This window comes from Neofelis nebulosa, chromosome 14, assembly GCF_028018385.1.
Source record: "Neofelis nebulosa isolate mNeoNeb1 chromosome 14, mNeoNeb1.pri, whole genome shotgun sequence".
Classification (NCBI taxonomy): Eukaryota; Metazoa; Chordata; class Mammalia; order Carnivora; family Felidae; genus Neofelis; species Neofelis nebulosa.
The window spans coordinates 29,699,592-29,717,548 of record NC_080795.1 but is presented as its reverse complement, the minus strand read 5'-3'; the positions used below and the strand labels follow the sequence as shown (position 1 = coordinate 29,717,548).

The following is a 17,957-nucleotide window of genomic DNA, read 5'->3' as shown; positions in this document are numbered from 1 at the left end:
TGCTGTGAGAGGACAGGTGCTCCGAGGGCATTTCGCCTGCTGCTGATTGCACATTCCGAGCTCCTAGACTATATGTTTGGGGGTGGGGGCTGTGCGGGTAGGGTCTTGTTACCTCTATCCTAAGTCCTCCGGGGAGTGACTTCTGTAATATTCCTGGATGAGATAGGTCTTTGGGGATGGGAGCTAAGCCATTCCTTCCCAGCCCTTCGGGCTTCCCGCGCATCCCACTTTACTCTTCCCCTAGGCAGAAGTTGCCAGCGTTTTCCTAAATTGGAGCCCAGTCCTTTAGGGGAAAAGCTACTTTAAGTCAATAGAGCGTTTTGTGCCATAAGGCAAATAAAATGAGAAATCCGTTCATGGTATGTGATTTCATTCACTTGAAGAATGTGGGCAAGTCTCAAAGAAATAGGATTCAGATGATGACACTTGGGTTTCACCCTGACTGTCCTGCGCCTCTTATATAAGCCTCCCGGCGGGATACCTGTGTCTGCAGTGGCTGCAGCTGTGGCTCTCCATTCCATTTGTTTAAGGTCCAGCTTGAACAGTATTTAATGAAAATGCTGACATGATAGAGCGTCCTGTAGTCTGAAACAGTGCACTCTTCAAATTGGAGTGTCTTCTCCTAATAGGTAGCATGAGAGGAAAAACCCAGTATATTTTTCAAGGCAGCTTCAGGAATTAGACACATAAATCATGTTTTAAAATAGCATGCATTGTGCAGAGAGCTTGCAGAAGACCCTTTCTGAACACATCCCCTTTGTTTTAGAAAAAGTGGAAATTGTTCGTCCCAGACATTTGTTGAGTCTGAAAGTTAAGTGTACTGATGGGCTTAATTATCTTAATAAATAAAGAGCATAATTTATAGGTAGCTGCCCTGTCCTACTTTGAAGGATAGAATTCTATAACCTTTCTTTTTCATCTGTCCCCTAGCGATTCCTTTTAAGCAAAGCAATAGATTATGATCACTGATGTTTAATACTTGAGTTGATTAAATTTGTAAAAGGAATACTTTGAAATACACATGGTACCGCCATGACTGTTAAGACTGAACATTATAAACAAGGAGAATTTTCAGACTATTTGGTGTCATAGTCATTAGTCATGTATATATTTATACATATATGTATATATATGTATAATTTGGACTTGTAATAAATGTTTAAACCAAAACTCAGGAGTGTGTTTTCATGTAAGATTTATTTAGGTAATCTTTAGAAAGAGAAGTGCATTTATTTATGGTATTCCAACACATAGAACAAGATGAGCTACTTTTAGGCACTTCACTTAAAAACATCATAGGTTTTTAAAGAATTCTAGGAAAATACAAAAATGTTATTTCAAAAGTTAGAAAGCTAGTCATCACGTTGTGGTTTGTGACAGCATCCATTGCTTATGTCTAGAATAGAATACATCCAAGCATGGAATGTCAAATTGACTCACCCCCATCGACACTATTGGATTATAGTTAGGAGAGTACACTAGGCAGCTGAGCTGCTGGCTTTTGGAACATGTGTTTGAATCTGAGCAAGTTACCTAAACTCTGTGTCTCAGTGTCTTTATCTCCTCTTATGAGCAGGATTGAATAAGTCCGTAACGTTGGCATATTAAACTGATAAAATTATCATTGCTCTGAAAGGAAATGCATCATTGGGTACCGGGGACATTGAATGGCTACTGATGGAGGTTGCCAGAAACAGGTCACACGTATAACAGGAGAGAGGGTATAAACATTTATTAAACACCTTCTAGTGATGCACACCAGCTGCATTTATTGTCTCCCTCAATTCCTCACTGAGGTGGTTGGTTTCCTCTCCGCCCGGGAGATGAGGAAACTAAAGCTCAGTGAGATCAAATCAGAGTTGGGATTTTAACCCACGGGTCTGTTTCTTTCAAATCATGTCCTTTTTGACCCTGCTGCCTCAACTTGCAAAGTGAGGCATCTTTCCTCCTTCAATCCTCATAATAATAAAATAGGGGCATTATTATCTTCAGTTTACAGATGAGGAAGTTCACGTTAAGCATTAAAGTATGCAAAGTGCTTAACAGCACTCACAACATAGTTCTCCAAGACTGGGAGCTATTATTATGACCATAATTATTGTTAAATAACTTGCTTAGCCTAGCACAAGGTAGATGTGCCAGCAGGTGAAGTATGTTTTCTCCTCCACTTTCAAGTGGATTCCATTGCTTTTTACTTCCTCATTCATATATTCAGAGAATCAAGGGGGTGGGGGGATGGTGTAATGTTACAGTTCATGCTGGAGGAAGGTGCTCTCTGTTTTGTTTCCTGCCTGCAGATGTGGCTACAGGGATCCACTTAGCCTAGTAAACCACCACAAGCAGCTGTCATGTATCCACAAAGAGCACCATACCTGAGCATGAATGCATCCCCAGCTGAGGAACAGCCATGGGGCAGAGAGACCATGGGTGGCAGAGGTGGGGGAGGCAGGGAGAGGATTGTACTTTGCCGCACATTTTACTGTATATTCAGAAATGGAAATTATTTATGTTACATCAGATAAACATGCTTCTTCTAGGCCTTAATACTAGTGTCACTGGAAGTAGTTTCAGGGGGTCCTTTGTGAGGAGTACTTTGTTAAAAGTCTACTCCAGAGCCTGTTGAATTCACCTGACTTCAGAGGTTGGAAATGATTGAGAGGCCACTTTGTGAGTGTGTGTGTGTGTGTGTGTGTGTGTGTGTGTACACGCGTGTGGCTTTCTTAGGTTATCATCCAGATACTACATAGTGCTCTAGCTCTTGGTAAATATTCTCTTTTCTAAATATTAAAATCTGATTGCCATATAAGGCACATAAGCAACAGACTGCTATAACCTCTTAGCTAACGTATTCTGCCACTGAAAGTACTTCAAGGCAGATGTTCTAAGTTGGCTTTCTTTTTTAAAATCAAAACTGTACAGCATGGTGACTACAGTTAATAATACCATATGTGTATTTGAAAGTTGCTGAGAGAGTAGATCTCAAAAGTTCTCATCACAGGGGCACCTGGGTGGCTCAGTCGGTTAAGCATCTGACTCTTGATTTGAGCTCAGGTCATGATCTTATAGTTTGTGAGATTGGCCCCCACATCAGGCTCCAAGCTGACAGTGTGGAGCCTGCTTGGGATTCTTTCTCTCCCTCTCTCTCAAAATAAATAAACTTTAAAAAATAGCACTTTTAAAAAAAGTTCTCATCACAAGAAAACTTTGTGTCATGATAGATGCTAAGTAGACCTATTGTGGTCATTTTGCAATATGTACATATATCAAATCATCATGGTGTATGCCTGGAACTGATATAATTTTATGTGTCAATTATATCTCAGAACTTCCTGGGAATGAGCTTTCAGGAGAGGGCCTCAGTATGCCTAGGCACAATCCCACAGACAGTGTGCCAAAAAGAGCCCTTGCTGATTTGAAATCTTTGAAATACCTTCTACTTCAATTTTAACCCCTCTTGTCAGAGTACAGATATTCCCTTTTACCCCATCAATATTTACGTTTCAGATGCTCCTCTTTTCTGGGTTATTCTGTAGTAAAAGTTGTCCTTGACCACTTTTGTGACTTAAGCTAGTTCCATAATTTAGTTTTAACTCATTCTTTAGAATTTACATAGTTCTGTTTTATTTCTTGTCTGTGTCAACTATTGATTGGCTTATCTGTGGCCCCCTCTATATCTCCAAATAACTTCTCTGACACCAGCTTTCTCTTGCCGTCAGAAGATCTATGTACAGGAAATACACTCTAATTTCAATATGGATAAAGCAAATGAAGATCATTTACTCTCCCTAGTCATATCTACTATTTTGAATTATTTTCTCTTCTGGCTTGGAGAGTTAGGAGCTGATTCTGTTTCTAGAGCTCTTGCATCATACATCCATGTATATTGGAGTTTAATACATCCATGAGAGATGTCTCATCCATGAGATGAGACAAGTTTATGGTCATATAAGCAAGCAGTTTGCATTCAACATGGCAGAAACAACCCCTCAAGGCTGGGGCATTGCTGAATTTAAGGACACAGCGTGGGAATGGGGGGAGACTGTTTTGAGAATGATTTATCTGCCACATCTGTAGTCCTTATTGGTCATGCCTTCTGGATAAGAATTGGAGTGAATAGATAATACAGAGCACTTACCATGTGCCAGCTGCCATGCTAAGAACTTTACATACAGAATTTACTTTAAACTCATAGTGACCTTATGTGGTAGTTACTTTCTTATCCTGTTTTTCAAAAGTGGAAACTGAGGCCTAGAAAGGTCAGGGCACCTGTCCAGGGTCACATTAGTGAGCTATGGAGCCAAGAATGGAGCCCACGGCTGTCCGATGAGGCCTGGGCTCCTTACAGCACATTCCGCATCCAATTTTGGAGCCTTTATGATAGTTCAGCTGTGTTGCCGAGGGGTCCTATATTGTGCTTCTCTAAATAATCCCATATATCTCGCTTGGTCCCCACAGTGAACCTGGGATGGAGTTGAAGGGATGATGGGAAGGCTCATTGCCCACCTTCTTGCCCATGGCCAGCAGCTGGCATTGACTGCACAAATAGTGTCGTCTCTCTTGTCTTTGTGGAGGAAGAGCTTAAGCTTAGTTCATGCAACAAGCTCGAAAAAGAAAATCACATGTTAGCATTGTGAAATAGGAAGCATAAAGCCTTGAACCTCACAGTAGAGAGGCATGTTAACTTTGTCTATGTTTGGGTCATATTCTTGATTGTGTCACTCATTGAAGAAAGGGGAAGTGTAGAGACCTGAGATTGTTCTCCGGTGATTAAAAAAAAAAAAAAGTTTAAAAAAGTATCAGTTATTGGGGGCTCCTGGGAGTCTCAGTCAGCTAAACATCCAACTCTTGACTTTGGCTCACGTCATGATCTCACAGTTCGTGAGTTTGAGCCCTGCATCAGGCTCTGCGCTAACAGTGTGGAGCCTACTTGGGATTCTGTCTCTCCTTCTCTTTCTGCCCCTCCCCCGCTTTCTCTCTAGCTCTCTCTCAAAATAAATAAAAGTAACTTAGAAAAAAGTTTTTTAAATGATCAGTTATGAACATTACTACAGCAGTGTCGTACATTATTCATAATGAGTCTATGGTTTATAAAGTAAATGAATGCATGTCTAACAAGGTTCCAGTGTGTTGTCTCAGAATTGGGACATTGCATCCAATCTTCTGTGCCTGCATTATAGTCTAATTTCAGTCCAAACACAGAGTACAAAGACAGGTTTTATAACCAACTTGTAATATTTTCAAAACCCTTCCTCTGAGCCCCACTTCCTCGATTTTTTTTCTAGATTTCACATTGGAGCCAACGTTTGTTCAATAAGTTCTTCATATCCCTTGGGTTTTGAGTTATTATTTTTGTTGTAGCAGCATTTTGGCATACTGTGTTGGTGTTTCATCCACTCCCCCTCCTTGATTTTATAGGACTGTACAATTTTCCAACCTGTGAGTGACTAAAAGCTTATGAAAAATTCAATTTTCCAAATATAGACTTAATTGCAAAGGACGAGGGAAATCTGGCCTGACTGGAGGGCCTGTGCCTAAAATACAGAGCACTTGAAACCCTATGAACTTTATGGAATAGGGAAGTAAAAAAAAAAAAAAAAAGTTTTAAAATTGATCATCAGCAGCTTTGTACCTTTCTTTACAATTTCATAGGACCCAGGCCCAGTCTCTGCATACCATGTCACATATTCATTTGCAAGTTATCAGCTTCTGATGATTTTGTAAAAGTACCCAAAGGTGTGACTAAATCAGTATTGTTACCATTTGTCGTTCCAGTCTTCAGAGGGTTCCCAGCGTTGCATATGTAAGCCTTTCTGTGGGTTTATTCTCTAAGTGACGTAGGGTGATCAGGTAAGTCTTTGGGCATCTGGTCTCACTTCATTAGTGATTCTATCATTGCTGTTAATGTCACTTGTGCTTGCTCTGGCCCTGTACCCGTTCCTCTATCACTCCCATTATGGTTAAACATGCTGAAGCTATCTGGAAACTTTAATGTTGAGGCAGCTTATGCTATAAGTCAGAGACAATGAAACCACACAACACAATGATTTTTTTTTTAATTGAATAAAACCAACTTGTAACACGGTTGCTCACAAGAATACTATAGTCTCTGCATTCAGCATTCGGGAATTGCAACCACTGTGGCCTTAGTATTTTTTTCTCTGACGCCTTCTAAGTAGAGCTGTGAACCTCTAATTCACACATAATCAATCACTAGCAGCATGGCAGTATTTGCATCCGATGGAGTTGGAGTGATATTTATTCATTTATGCATTCACCGAACATATATTGATACGATACCAGGCATGTTGTTGGATGTTGAAACCTCAAACGTACAAAGAATCCTCGCGCTGCCCTCAAGAATCTCAGCAGAAGGGAGGGGAAAAGATGCAGTTGGAACCAGTGCGTAAAAGATGCTGGGCTCTGTCGGGGGTACCTGACCCTAAGGGGATGGCTTTCCTGGAGGAAGTAGGGTGGATCTGAGCCTGGCAGGCAAGTCAGAGCAGGCCGGGCAGCTGAGGATGGGAGTGGGCCGACAGAAATCACTCTGAGCAGAGGGACCAGAGAGCAAGTACCAAAGAGGGCAGGCTGTGTGTCTGTAGAGCAGCTGGTAGTTCCACATGGCTGGTCCACATGGAGGGCAGTGCACAAGGCTGGAGGTGGAGAGCAGAGGCTGGGGCTGGTTCAGGAAGGGTCTTGGGGGCCATATTTGGTCCAGATGAGTGTGAGCACTTTAGGTTGTTCCTGCAGAACAATTACTCTGGGTGTTCTGTAGAGAATGAATGGGATGTGGGGCAGAACGAGGAGCCCTGTAAAAATAAATAAATAAATTAAATAAATAAATAAATAAATAAATAAATAAATAAAAATTGTTGGCTCAATGAACCCTAGTGAGGTTCTGAGGTCTGAACTCAGACCCATAAGAGTGGGGAGAGGGAGAGAGGGGAAGAAGCAGGGAGGGAGTGGTGACTCTGAGGATGACTCCCAGGTCTCTGGCTTGGGTGATTGAGTGGACAGAGGTGCCATTGGTCATGATCGTGAACCCGGAGGACGGTGCAGTTTGCAGGGGAAGCGGACAGATTTATCTGTGGATTTATGTAATGTGAGGCACCAGAGGGACATCCGGGGCTTGAGATTCAGTGGGCCGTTGTACTGGCCTGGGGTTCTGGAATTCAAGACTGAGGCCGAGCTGAAGACGAAAGTTTGCAGATCTTCTGTGTGTTTGACACTGTTACTGAGGTAGTGATCTGCCTGGGAGCACTTGTGGAGTGGGAAAGAAAGATGAGGGCCAAGGTGGCAGGCCGAAGAAAAGGAGAAGGGCTAGTGAGATGAAGTGAGAGAAGTTTTTGACAAGTGCTTGGACACAAAGTGGCAGGAGCCAGAGGCAAAGCAAAATCAGGTGCCTGAATGGGAGCCAGGTAACAACAGGAATGAAAGAGAAAGAAAAGGCAGCAAGCAGACGGGCAGGTCTGCCTCTTAACTTGCTTGTATCTACACCGATGATGGTGGTGCATTCTCATAGAGCTTTCTGTCCCCGTCCATAAACATTAAGGCCTACCGTCTGGAAAGTGGGTGGGGATAAGGGTAAAGAAAAAAGAAAATCCTGAAAAAACATGCTCCTGGATCTGAAGCTGCATAGAGGATAAATTTGCCATTTCTTATTTTTCATTTCCATTCATCTCTCTCCTTTCTTGACAGCAGGATGAGGGCACATTGGGAAAGTGGGAAGGACGGAAGAGTCATTTTCTCAGTGGATAAAGTGCCTGGTTCTTCCAACAGGCATGTCTCGTTGTATCCATGAATGAGCATGCTGGAAGGAAAAGTGAGAAATGGCATATTATTTGACAGTTTGCAGACACTAAGCTTTGATCATGGCCATAGCATCTTTAGAGGGTTCAGACCTTTGAACCAGTCCTTTTATAGTTATAATCATTTGGCTCATTGGTCTATTTGGGATCTAGTGAGCGTAGTTTCCTATAATTTCCACTTGTCATAAAAACAGGCCTCATTATATTATAGACAACCTAGAATATTTGGGCATGATGGAAATAATGACCATGTATTTTAGTTGAGATCATATATTTTAGTCGTCATCCCTTTTGGCTTTGATTTTGACCTACAGGCAGAATTATTCCCATTAGAGAGACGAGAGAACTGAGATGCAGGGTTCAGACAACGGTGTGGAGATAACACAGGTGATAAATGGTAGAACTAGCAGGACCTAACCTGAGGCATCTGACTTCACATTGTTGCTTCTGGCCATCCCACCACATTGCCTGTGTCTCCGTGAATAGCTACTAAAGAAAAATGAGAGGGTGGAACATTTAAGAGATTGTTTTCATTAGTCTACTTAAAGCACCAGCAGTAGGAACTGTGTTGGCTGCAGTCTGTGTTTGATGGGCCACGGGTTATTTATGTAAATGTATGTAAGTAAGTTAGACTGGGGAAAAAAAACTTTCTTCACAAAATGAGCATCTTTTTCTTTCATTATATTAAAAGCATAAAAAAGAAAAAAAGCATCCGAGGGGCGCCTGGGTGGCTCAGTCGGTTAAGCATCCGACTTCGGCTCAGGTCATGATCTCGCGGTCCGTGAGTTTGAGCCCCGCGTCGGGCTCTGTGCTGACAGCTCAGAGCCTGGAGCCTGTTTCAGATTCTGTGTCTCCCTCTCTCTCTGACCCTCCCCCGTTCATGCTGTCTCTCCCTGTCTCAAAAACAAATAAACGTTAAAAAAAAAAAAAAAGTATCTGAGTTATAAAATAAAAAAATTTAATATTTTAAACTGCAAAATTATTGTAATTAAACTTGGTATTTGTGATGCAATGGAAACTTGTTTTCAGTTGTTGCAATGGTTGTTGTATGTGAGAAGCATTCTGTGTGGGTGTGTGTGTGCATGTGAAACAAAAATCAGTCAAGTTAGGTTTAAATTGTTGGTTTTCTCTTTATGATATTAATCTTGTATATTCCAAATACATTAAATGATGTAGCTAGCTTTATCTTGGCCAAAGCAGCTATTATTATGTTACCCATTTAAGGCTAAGTAGTAAAACATTTGTCTTGAGCATTTCACACTTGAGCAGTGTAGAATGATGCAGGATAAATCTAAAGGGTTTATTTTAGTTTTACAGCTTCTCTTTTGGCTCCTGATATTCTAAAATTGTGATTTACCTAATTTTGCTACATTAAATCAGATATCAGCTATTAATAAACAGGAATGTTAGAATCATGCAAACATGGAATTTTGTGACTGAAAAGTTTATGATGCTGTGTTTTTTTTATTTCACCAAAAAATATGTATGAACCTTGCTAAATGGCAATTTCCAGATGAAAGCAATTTCTAGCAAGTAGCAAAATGCTGGTACCAGTGCTTATCCTTAAATCTCAATTTCAAGCTTCACGGCACCAATTTGACATTTTAGCTTCCGTAGGAAAAGTTGAATCCAAAGGGGCTTATGCTTTTGTGACGTTTTATGGTTTGGTCGTTTGTTATTGGTGTTTATTTTTAAAAATAACCATACATTTATAAATTTTAAAAAGTTTTATAAAAACATTAGGCAACTATCTTAATTCTGGTAATTACCATTACCCTTGGTGTATTATAGTGGCCTTGGTCCAGGGTCATTGAGAAATTATAGTAGAGGCATATTAAAATTTAGAGAATAATACAAAGTAATATGGTATTTTATATATGATTTTATTGCATTTTATATTTATATTAATATGTGAGGAAACTCAAGTAAAATGAAAATTAATTTGGCCATTTCATGCCTCATGTGTCCCAATTTCATCCAAATGCAAATATGATAATCCAGGGCACAGAGTTAGTATTCTGTTGAGTTGATTTGATTAAGCTACGTTTCCTACTAATCTTTCCCTGAGTGTATATTTTAATTTTTTTTTTTTAGTGTTTATTTATTTTTGAGAGAGAGAGAGAGAGAGAGACAGAGTGTAAGCAGGGGAGGGGCAGAGAGAGAGGGAGACACAGAATCTGAAGCAGGCTCCGGGCTCTGAGCTGTAGCACAGAGCCCGATGCAGGGCTTGAACCTATAAGCTGTGAGATCATGACCTGAGCCAAGTTAGATGCTTAACTGACTGAGCCTCCCAGGCGCCCCATCTATGAGTATATATATTTTAATGTTATGTACTAGGAATTTTCATTTGCTAAAAAGAACAATTTTTTTCCTCTCCTGAATTTTGTTCAGATATTTTTATGCTAGTGTATACTTGACATGATAGAACATGTCTAAATTAGTAATCTAATTTGAATTCTGTATTTATGTGTACAGTCAGGGCTTGATTGAATAGAGAGTTTTTGCATATTGTATATATTCTTTCTCTTATTGGATTTAGGAATTACATGTTTAATATTCAGAGTCCTAAACCTGGTTACATTTACCAATAGGCAGAGAGAAAAACATAAACATTTTTACAAACAGAATTTAAAAGATATACTGCCTTTTTAAATGTTAGGAATTGACATGTAACTGTCTACCGTAGCTTATATATAACAGATTGAAAATGCAGAAGTGGTTGAAAACTAGGATTGTCATCTATAGAACCCAAATTGTTGGTATTGAGTATAGAAACGTACTCCTTTGTTTTTCTCAATAAAAACTAAAGATGCTTTCAAGCAAAGTATGAATCTTCATAAATATTCAAACATATTTGGATGATGTTAAGAATATTTTCCTTTCGCTTCATTATGTAATAGTCACTTTGCCCAGAATGTGTGGCTTGAACTTTAACATCAGTGTGAAATGCTCAGTATCTCCAACGTAGAATTAAAACTAAAAACTTTGGAGTCTCATCGAAAACATACAGTATGGATAACAGGTTTTTAGGCCTTGTGGTGGAATATTTGGAACAGGATTACTAAACACTATCATTGTTGAGAAAAATAAAACACTGAAATATTAAACTTAACACTTAATTTCTGTCACCACAGTTTGTTTTTTTTTTTTTTTTTTAAATTTTTTTTTTTTTCAACGTTTTTTATTTATTTTTGGGACAGAGAGAGACAGAGCATGAACGGGGAAGGGGCAGAGAGAGAGGGAGACACAGAATCGGAAACAGGCTCCAGGCTCCGAGCCATCAACCCAGAGCCTGACGCGGGGCTCGAACTCACGGACCGCGAGATCGTGACCTGGTTGAAGTCGGACGCTTAACCGACTGCGCCACCCAGGTGCCCCTGTCACCACAGTTTTTAACCTTTCTCACTGGCCGAGTGATTTGCTAATAGTGGCATGTCCAGGACCTGAGTTATTATATTATAGATCTTTGCTTTTAATAAATATTCAATAGCATTTTCAAAATTGTTCTTCTAGATACAATTCATAATAACCAGCCCGGTGCTGGTAATAAACATGCTTCTTTTATACTGTTTTATAGCCACGGGCCATTTGGGATTTGGACCCTTCTCTTATGTATCTTCACAGCTCTGCATATCCTGAAAACTGTCAGCCTTGGATTAGAATAAGCCTTTTCCATCTCCACAGTTATAAGAAGCATAAAGGGCATTTTCTCCTTTTTTTCTCCCTATAATATGCCAAAACCTACGGTCAGAAAATTATCATTTCCTAGTCATACACTTTTTCTTTCTCAGGGTTCTTGCTAGCTTCAGAAAATGATAACACAAAAGGCATTGTGGATGTCTTACACTCTTTCTAGTTAGAGCTGTGGTTCTCAACGAGGGGTGACGTAGCCCTCCGTGGGACATTTGACAATGTCTGGAGACATTTTTGGTTGTCACAGCTGGGTAGAGTACTGTGGGCATGTAGGGGCAGAAGCCAGTGTTGCCCTCATATATTCTACCGTGCACAGAACAGCTCTCCTCAGAGAAAAATGATCTGATCCAAATGTCAATAGTGCTGAAGTTGAGAAACTCTGATCTAGAAGGCAAGGCCTGTCTTTATATTGTTCAAGCAAATGGAAATGTGATAGATAGTCCTTGGGAGGAAATCCTTGCAATCAATGTAATTGTTTGTTAAGCACCTAAAATAAAAGGTCCTGAAAGTACAGGACACACCATGACATCGTCCCAGCCCTCAGGAGTTTACACTCTCTGTTTGTTTGTTGTTTTTAATTTTCTTTTAGGTTTATTTATTTATTTTGAGAGAGACAGGGGTGGGGGGTGGGAAACAAGTGGGGGAGGGGAGAGAGAAGGAGAGAGAGAATCCCAATCCCAAGTCGGCTCTGTGCTGTTCACGTAGACTGACATGGGGTCCAGCTCACAAACTGTGCGATCATGACCTGAGCCGGAATCAAGAGTCGGACACTTAACCGACTTTGCCACCCAGGTGCCCCTACACTCTCTTTGAAGATGACTGGCAAATAAAATACTATCATTCAATGTGATATATGCTGTAATTAGAGGAATGTATGACATGTTAAAAATTAATTTTGATTTTATTTGCTAAATATAAGGGACTATCTGGAAGAAATTATGTTCTCTGGCTACATTTAAAATTAATCATTTGTGGGTGAAATTTCTGTTTTTCCCTTGATAATCAGGAATAGGTCGTTTATTACCTTCTCTCTCCATGTCAACTGGTATTAATTTGAAACATCAGGAAAGAAGAGGAGGTAGGGACATAAAAAGTGTTATTTTAGAAGTTTTGGATATTAGTTTTTTAACATCTTCATTGAGGTGTAATTTACGTGCCATAAAACTCTCCTGTTTTAAGTGTACAATTCACTGATTTTTAGTAAATGTACAGAATTATGGAACAATCATCACAGTCCAGTTTTAGGGCTTCTCCATCACTCCAAGTAGATCCCTTGTACCTGTTTGTGGTCACCCCAGGCAACCACTGATCTTTCTGTCCCTTTCTCTTTTCTATCTCATTTTCTGTCTCTATAGATTTGCCTTTTAGCCAGTCTCTGGACATTTCATTTGGGATATTAATTTTTACAAGTAAAAATGTAGTTTAATATCTTTTTTAAGAACTTTATTTTATTTTATTTTTTAATTTTTAAAATATTTATTTTTGACAGAGAGAGCACATGCGCGCGGTGGGGAGGGGCAGAGAGACTTAAAGGAGACACAGACTCTGAAGGAGGCGCCGAGCTCTGAGCTGTCAGTATAGAGCCCGATGCAGGGCTCAAACCCATGAACTACAAGATCATGACCTGAGTTGAAGTAGGACGCTTAACCAGCTGAGTCACTGAGGGGGCCCCTGATATCTTCTTTTTGAAAGTCATCACGTTTATATTTTTCATATTACCCGTGCCGAACCTATGCTACAGTGGCAGGTGTGGGTATACTTCGTTATCAGAATTGTCAGACTAATCAGGTGAAAATGTGGCAAAGGAGAAGATAAGCATGTGTATTTAATGCAGCATGTATGCTACATTAAAGAGTCCGTGGTATGCCTGATTTTCAGCTTTGTACAGTTTTGTTCCCTGTGAATCTGTCTACTAAAATAATGTCATTGAAATCACTGATAAGCTGACTGAGGTCGGGTGAACATACCTGCACGATGTGGGGAAACTACAAAAGGATTAAATCCAGAGAACTCACTGGTCTGGAGAGTTGTGTAGAGGTCAGCAATCCCGTTGGGGCCAAATGCTTTACAGAATTCAACTTTTAGAAAGGTAATACAGTTTATATACTGTATGCTATGTAACAGTCTCATTCGATCCAGGCAACAGTAGTTTCTATAACAAAGTGGATGAATGTTCACATTTAGGAGGACGTAGAATGACCAAATAACTTGATGCCAGTTCAAGTTGGAGTAAATTCATTTGGTAGCAAAATAACAAAGAAACCCTCTTTTCAGGAAATTTTGCATTTCGGAATTGTGGGAAAAGGTTTGTGAACGTGTCCCAGTGTATGCCAGGAGATTACATTCCAAATAATTGTTCCATCCTCTTTCCAGCTCCCATTCTCCTGTCCCCTGTGCCACATACACATTTCATGCAATTTAGCCCTGAGTGTACTTGTCTTTCTTTCACATCATTAGCTTCCCATCAGACTTGATAAAATGCCAAGTTAGCTGTTCAATTTTGGTGGAAGAAGGCCAGGTATGGATGTGTTATGGCCGCCAGATCTACATTCTCTTGTGGTTTGTGGTTTCACCTCCCTGTTTTAGGCTTGGATTGTAGCCATGTTCATTTACTCCAGTCCCCACCCTCCCCCTCCCCGCCCAACCCCACTCCTGGGGTCAAGGGTCCCAGAAGATGAAGATGGTTTTATTAGGTCCAAAAGATGTCGTTGGAGAAGAATCCAAAGGGAACAATGGCAGCCATCATTCCCCAGACTCATGCTAAGTAACCCTCACACCCATTCCAAAATCTTGGGCAGTGAGACAAAAGATAAAGACATGAAGAACGTAACGTGTTATCGAGTGGGTTCTCAGCTTGGAAGTAAGACACTAGTACAAAGTGAGATATTTCAGACTTGTTCCAATTTTTTAAAAATTCTCCATTATCTTAAAATAATTTGCCTAAAGTTACTTAGTGAGTCTTGTTAGTTTTTTTTTCACATGTATTTATTTTCATATCGATTTATTTCACATGAATTTGATATCTGTGTTAATTTCCAGATTCCAATGGTGGTACTCAGAAAGTTGTAACTGTTTGGCCCTGGGGTTTCACTGATTTTCCATGGCACTTCTAAGTAGCTATGAATGTGAATGAATATTTCGATCAATGTGTGAAATTTACCCTTGTTGCATGTGAGTATGCATAGTCCTATGGCAATGTTACTTAGGCAGAATATACCACAGATTGTGCAACCCACTGACCAGCAAGGGGAACCCAATCTTTGTAAATCAGAGGAGAGAACAGAGTGGAGTGTTACAGTAGCATTGGGGTAAAACTGCATGCTTATAGGGCCATCCAAGAATTTTGCCTTTTGAGGACTCGAGAACATCATTAAGACAGTAATAAGTTCTTGAAGATCAATGTGAGCTAAAGGTCAGCTGAGTGAGTAAGTTGGTAATTTTGAATGTTTGTGTAGGTATTCAGGAGCATGTTTTAGGGACTATATGGCTATTGTTACCTCTTTTTTAAAGTTCTTCATTGTTTCAGAGTAATACCAAACTTTTTATCTGAAGGTGAACCATCAACATGAAAAGATGTTGAATCATTGACACGTGATAGTGGAAGTACATCCCTCGCCTTTCCTGTCTGCAGACCTCATTCTTGGTGTTTTGGTTTACACCCACCTCCTCCCCCAGCTGCAGCCTCCTTGCAAGTATCATTTTCTCTCCTATCTCCCAACTTTAAAGAGCTAAACTTGTCCTGCCTTGGTTTTGCACCTGTCTTTTCTTGCCAAGCATCTTCCTGAGTTTGCGAGCATTTCTTCTTCTTACCACATTTCCTGTTGTTAAAGAGCTGACAGCCCACAGGGGCCTCACCTTGTGGCTGCTGCATTCCCTTCCTCATTTAAGTATGCTCCCCTTCTGTGTTCTGGCGAAGCTTTTTCCCCTCTGTTGGGCCGGATCATCTGATCTGTCTCACCTTATCTTTCTCCTTTTTTCTCTCTAGCTACCTTCAGAGCAATGGTTCACCATACTGACTGCATAAGAGCGTTACCTGCAGAGGTGTAATACTTCATGATACCCAGGGCCTGCCCCCAGTAATTCTGATTGGTGTGCCCTGGGGGGGCCTTGACCTTGGTGGTTTTTGAAAGCCCCTCCCCCCCCCCCCCCCCCAGGTATTGCAGCCATCATTGAGAACCACCTGTTCAGAGGGCATGATACTTGTTGGGTGCTGTAGGTTTCAAGCCACTATGGAAGGAGGAACAGGAAAGTCTGAAAAAGGTTGGAGAAAGATTGAACAATGGCAACACTCCCTTGTCCCTTTTTTACTTTCCGTTTCAGCTCAGAGGAATGGGTTTCCGTAAGTGCCACTGTACCTGCCCAGTGTGGACTATGTTCCCAACTGTAAATCCCTGGCGGCCATGTGCCCCAGGCAGGCAAGAAACCATTTGAGGTGAAGTGTGTACTTATCTCCTCATGAGGCTGACCATAAGGGGCCTTATTTTCCTTTCGTAACTATGGCCTCCTGTCTTGCAACCGACCGTTTCCATTTTTCCTTTCTGTGACTCTCGGTAGACCAAAGCCATGTGCCCTCCTCCCTCATTTGTTGTTAGTTTGAAACTCATTGCCGTCAAGACATGTACAGGATAACCAATTAAAGTTCCGAGGTGGAGATTTTCACTTCGCCTTTCCCTTGTGAGAAAGATGGGTGGCAGGGTCTTTGCTGGGAAACTATTGTATAGAATATAATTTTTTCTGAATTAGGGGTGAGGGGAGGCCACTACTAAAATTGAACTGGCATCTATTCATAGTTTTCTTTTATCCTTAGTATACCTGTGGGTCTCTGAAATTCTTCCTTACACAATAAAGAATTCAGAAGTTGGGCAGAAATGTATTCAGATAGCCTTCTTTATAAAGCCTCTTCCCTAGACTTTCTGTGGTCAGAATGCCTGTCCATTTTCCAGAGAGCAGCACACAAGAGCCTTTGGATGGGCTCCATTGTTCCACAGTTTCTAAAGGGGCTGAGAACGGTTATAACATGAATAGATTTATAATACTGTCTGGAGCCGACTGTTTTGTTGTTAAGGGATATTTTGTTCCAAAGACAATACTTTTATTTTTATCAATAAGTAGGAAAATTTAAGTGAGGGGGTTTTGGTACTCATAAAAAGTATGCACAGCTAACTGTTTTAAGGACATCCATTGTGAAATTTATAGAAAATCTGGTTGTGCGAGGAACAAAAAATGCTTCACTTCACAAATAACCGTGAAGATACAGGAGCGATTTAAATGTTGGCTTTCTTTAATATAAGTGGGTCAGTTTACAGAAAACGTATTTAACACTTTCCCCTTAGCCACAGATCTTGCACAAAGAAAGTACTGCCCTACAGTCATCCTGTTGCATGATGAAAAATGGAACTTTTCTGTCTATCAGCCTGACACATACAGTGTGAGAACCTCACCACGGCTGGCAGCGGTATGGGCCAGAAATTCATTAACGTGTTCATCCATTCAGCATGTGTTTATTGAGTTCCTACTGTGCGCCAGGCACCATGAGAGGTAGGACATATGGCGGCCAACAAGCTACCTTTTCTGACTTTATGGTGGGAACAGATAACTGCACAAAGAAGGGAATATTGGCAGGTATTAGGTCCTGGGCAGAGACGTAAAATATACTTATGTTATTAGGAATGACTGGGCAGTTGGGAGCGCCATTGTGAGGAGGAGACATTTAAGCTGAACTGTGAGCTAAGCAAGCAGGGCTGTCTGGAATTCAGAGACCAGCCGCCGGGCAGGCAGACTCAGGCAGTCAGAAGAGATGGGGTTGGGGGTGGGGTGGGGAGGCTGGGTGCTCTGCAGCAGGGGGCAGCATGTCCAGGTGTGTATTTTAGGACAGTCACTGTGGGGCAGGACAGAAGGTGAATTGGAATCAGAGACAGGGATGGTGGGGCCCCGGGCTGGAACCCAGATCCCGGAACCAGGGTACCTACTGAGAACAAAACAGGCAGCATGCCAGCTGGATGCTAAGAAGCTGATCTTGGGTTCCCCTTCTGTCCCCTGTCCAGACCCAGATTGAGCCTCATAGCCTGTCAAGGACATGAGCCTTAATTCACTTGTTAAAATGCTTGTTAAAAATGCCCATTTCCAGACCCCATCCCCATCTGGTGGTGTGTGGAGTGAGACCCACGATTTCATGAAGCTTCCAGGTGTCTGAGGCATGAAGTCTGTAGACCAATTTTTGAGAAATATTGTGTTTACGGACTGTGCTGTTACTTGCGTATCCAATTTAATTCTCTCAACAGCCCTGTAAGAGAAGTGTGTTTTCCGTAGATTACAGATTAGGAAACAGGGTGAGTGTGATGAGGCATCTGGCCCAAGGTGACACCGCCGGGGCGTGTTATGACTGGTAAAGCAGTCCGCCCCTTTCTGTAGATAGGCCTGCCTGTATGGAAATGGGAATTCTGGCCCTGCAAAATTCAG

At 41.1% G+C, this 17,957-nt stretch overlaps 1 protein-coding gene across 1 annotated transcript in view; it reads left to right on the top strand.

Annotated features, from left to right (window-relative positions):
• Positions 1-17,957, top strand: part of PAG1 (phosphoprotein membrane anchor with glycosphingolipid microdomains 1) — a 140,906-nt gene that overhangs the window by 353 nt on the left and 122,596 nt on the right. The gene's annotated exons all lie outside the window — the stretch shown is intronic.